This window comes from Oncorhynchus gorbuscha, unplaced genomic scaffold (genome assembly GCF_021184085.1).
Source record: "Oncorhynchus gorbuscha isolate QuinsamMale2020 ecotype Even-year unplaced genomic scaffold, OgorEven_v1.0 Un_scaffold_3247, whole genome shotgun sequence".
NCBI lineage: Eukaryota > Metazoa > Chordata > Actinopteri > Salmoniformes > Salmonidae > Oncorhynchus > Oncorhynchus gorbuscha.
This window is the reverse complement of record NW_025747543.1, coordinates 47074-51455: the sequence shown is the minus strand read 5'-3', so window position 1 is coordinate 51455 and position 4382 is coordinate 47074. Positions and strand designations below refer to the sequence as shown.

The 4382-nt window shown below is 40.3% G+C and overlaps 1 long non-coding RNA gene across 1 annotated transcript; it reads left to right on the top strand.

Moving 5' to 3' along the window:
* Positions 1-466: 466 nt before the first annotated feature.
* On the top strand, positions 467-2458 carry LOC124027457. The gene is made up of 2 exons (XR_006837413.1): positions 467-552; positions 1302-2458. It is a non-coding gene; the product is annotated as an uncharacterized LOC124027457 (long non-coding RNA).
* Positions 2459-4382: the final 1924 nt, after the last annotated feature.

Sequence of the window (4382 nt, the reverse complement as noted above, 5' to 3'; positions counted from 1 at the left end):
TCAGTCCTTCTCATCTGTGTGCACTCAAAGTTGCTCTTCTGCCTGAAGACTGGGGGGCTGTTCGGCTGAGCATAAGTTAGGTCATCGACATATACAATAGGGAAAGCTAATATGAATTCAATTCATGATATAAATAGATTTGGTGAATTTACAGTGATGCATGTTAAAGTAACACATCATAACGTTTGCAGGAAGCATTCACGATCTCACAGGAACTTGGACCGATATAAATGGCTATACATCCCGCTGTCGTTATGAACCACCTTTGGGAGAAGTTGACCTCAGTGGTCTCGAACAGTTGGGACTACTATAGTCTATTCCTTTACAGCAAACTTAAAATCACAATCATTGTATATTGATACTGTATTGCTGTATTGCTGAATAATTGGAATAGTTAAAAAGGCAAATGTCTAACTCTCTGTATTATGTTCAGGTAAGGCTCATTGAGATCATTTCTCTTCTTCATACAGCTGTGGTTCTATCACCTTGCACCTGCCGAGCCAGGTTTCCAGCCAATCATCACTGCTTATAATCTCCCGCCACCGGCAGTAGGTGAATATTCAAAGTATACGACATGCAATGAATGTACCATATGTTACGTTTTTTTTAAAGTATTATTATATATTTTTTATTCCTCTGTCAATTTAATGGTGATATTTGTTTATTTTATTATAATAACATAAATAATTAGCATATACTGATGGAATTGATACTACACTGGAAAAAAAATATCAACGCAACATGTAACAATTTCAAAGATTTTACTGAGTTACAGTTCATGTAAGGAAATCAGTCAATTGAAATAAATTCATTAGGCCCTAATCTCTGGATTTCATATGACTGGGAATACAGATATGCATCTGTTGGTCACAGATACCTTTAAAAAAAGAGAGGGACGTGGATCAGAAAACCAGTGTTGTGACCACCATTTGCCTCATGCAGAGCGACACATCTCCTTCACATAGAGTTGATCAGGCTGTTGATTGTGGCCTGTGGAATGTTGTCCCACTCCTCTTCAGTGGCTGGATTGGTGGGAACTGGGACGCTGTCATAAACGTCGATTCATAAACGTCTTAAATTGGAGACGGTTGCCCCCTTGTGGCTAAATAAGGAAGTCAAGTCTGTAACACATTCCTCTCTTCCAGCCTTGCTTTCCTCCAAAGCAGAGTGGTCAAACACACTGACAGGCAACAACCTTGTTTTGAGAAATTCTTCAAGAATTCTAAACCAGATTAAGCATGTTTATAAGGTACCTCTGTATACACCCTGATATGCTTAAATCCTTATTTTGTTCCTTCTAGGTCTGATAAGGTGTTTGTTGAGTGGAAGGGGAAGGGACTGGCCACAATTGAAGACATATATAGATAAGCAATTAGCATCATTCATCCAATTAAAGAATACATTCAAACTCTCTCAATCATATGTTATGTTATTTACAAGTCAGACACTATATCAAAAGGGAAAATTCAAAATGTTGATACCCTCCCTGTACAACATTCGTTTTGGTCCGCTACAGCGCCCTCCCGACTCAAAACACCTCATCTCACAGTTTGTCTCCAGCTACACAGAGGCCTCTACTAGTCATCTCAAGGAGAAATGGGGTAAAGAGTTCAATATTGACATCTCAGATGATCTATGGGGAGAAGCCCTGTCTAGAATCACTCCTGTTCCATCAATGAAAATATCAATTAATACAATACAAAGTCAAAGCCAAAACCAAATGACATATAATTTAACACCAGGTCTCCTCACTGTGTGACAAATGAGGAGGATTCATTAACTCATCTTTTTTGGCTCTGCCCCCTAATTAATCATTTTTGGAGGAACGATTGGTATTCAAAGGTATATGAGAAGGACATTGAACCTGACCCCGAACTTGCTCTCTTTCGGTGCTCAGTCTATTCTAAGATAGTCCTATGAGGAACAACAGGCTCTGATGTTTGGAATGGTGGCTGCAAAACAAATGATCCTCACAGAATGGAAGTTAGCCATCCCCCCCTTGCTTCCGTAGATGGCAAGCAGAAAAGATTAACATCATAAACATTTTTTTTTTAAACATTTTAAATCAGGACTAACTCCTCCAGAAGATTTTTCAAAAGTTGGGGTCCGTTTCCTGTCTTTCTGGACTGATTGTGAACACTGATTAGGAACACATTTTTTGTTGTAACTGTTATAGTGTTCTTCTATTTTTGTCCCATGTCTTGCTGAGGCAATACTTCACTTCACAAGTCAGGTAGCTGTTTTTTTTGTTATTTTTGTGTTTTTGTTTTGCACTCATTTGTAAAAGAAAATCATTTGAAAAAATAATAATAACAATTTGAATTAAAATAAAATAAAATATATATAGGGAACACACATTATGAACTAACTGTGTCTGAATGTAAACATAATTAGGATGAATGTGTTCCCCTCTACCCTAGTGTTAATTACTATTACATATTAAAGAACTGGCAGTACATATGTGTGTCTATCTCTCTGTTTTCTTCCACGTACATATTAGACAAAGAAGAAAATCACTGAATAAATACCTTATAGATCAGTGGTTCTCAAAGTGGTGGTAGCAAGGTTTTGGGGGTTGCCAGTGAGAAACTGAAAAACACATACAGTGCATTCAGAAAGTATTCAGACCCCTGGACTTTTTCCACATTTTGTTACATTACAGCCTTATTCTAAAATCAATTAAATAGTCCCCCCCCTCATCAATCTACACACAATACTCAATAATGACAAAGCAAAAACAGGTTTTTAGAAATGTTTTTAAAATAAAATTTAAAAAACATCACATTTACAGAAGTATTCAGACCCTTTACTCTGTACTTTGTTGAAGCACCTTTAGCAGCGATTACAGCCTCGAGTCTTCTTGGGTATGACGCTATAATCTTGACACACCTGTATTTGGGGAGTTTCTCCCATTCTTCTCTGCAGATCCTCTCAAGCTCTGTCAGGTTGGATGGGGAGCGTCGCTTCAAAGCAGTTTTCAGGTCTCTCCAGAGATGTTCAATCGGGTTCAAGTCTGGGCTCTGGCTGGGCCCCGCAAGGACATTCAGAGACTTGTCCCGAAGGCACTCCTGCATTGTCTTGGCTGTGTGCTTAGGGTCATTGTCCTGTTGGAAGGTGAACCTTCACCCCAGTCTAAGGTCCTGAGCGCTCTGGAGCAGGTTTTCATCAAGGATCTCTCTGTACTTTTCTCTGTTAATCTTTCACTCGATCTGGAATAGTCTCCCACAACATGATGCTGCCACCACCATGCTTCACTGTAGGGATAGTGCCAGGTTTCCTCCAGATGTGACGCTTGGCATTCAGGCCAAAGAATTCAATCTTGGTTTCATCAGACCAGAGAATCTTGTTTCTCGTGGCCTGAGAGTCTTTAAGTGCCTTTTGGCAAACTCCAAGCAGGTTGTCATGTGCCTTTTACTGAGGAGTGGCTTCCGTCGGGCCATTCTACCATAAAGGCCTGATTGGTGGAGTGCTGCGGAGATGGTTGTCCTTCTGGAATGTTATCCCATCTCCACAGAGGAACTGTAGAGCTCCATTGGGTTCTTGGTCACGTCCCTGACCAAGGTCCTTTTTAATTTGAACTGTTATTTAACTAGGCAAGTCAGTTAAGAACAAATTCTTATTTTCAATGACGGCCTACGAACAGTGGGTTAACTGCCTTGTTCAGGGTCAGAATGACAGATTTTTACCTTGTCAGCTCAGGGATTCGATCTTGCAACCTCTCGGTTACTAGTCCAACGCTCTAAACACTTTGTTGGCCAGCTCTAGGAAGAGTCTTGGTGGTTCCAAACTTCTTCCATTTAAGAATGACGCAGGCCATTGTGTTCTTGGGGACCTTCAATGCTGCAGATATTTTTTGGTACCATTGGGCTCACGAGTGCTGCAGCGGTCTAAGGCACTGCATCTCAGAGCAAGAGGCATCACTACAGTCCCTGGTTTGTATCCAGGCTGTATCACATCCGGCCGTGATTGGGAATTGGGCAGTGCACAATTGGCCCAGCGTCGTCCGGGTTTGGCCGGGGTAGGCCGTCAATGGGGGTTTGGATTGATTGGTTGGGGTTGCTTGGGGGGAGAAAGATGCGGGCAGGGCTGGCCCTTTCACCTAAAGAACACAAAGAGGTAAACATAAGTGTTGGACAAGTAGACAAATCCCATAACTAGTCTTAAAGTTATGTTCCTATTTCAGTCTTTTAAAAATATATTTTAAATGTATCAATTGCGTATGTGTGATTGTTCTGCAAATTGATTTGCTTTTGTATGATTTTGTACACTTTTAGAATGTCATGATTTCCGTTAAGTTTAGGTCATTTTGTAGAGATGATGACTTACCGGTAAATTTTTGCACAGGAAGCATTGTCTGAAATAGAAGAACAATGACATTGTTA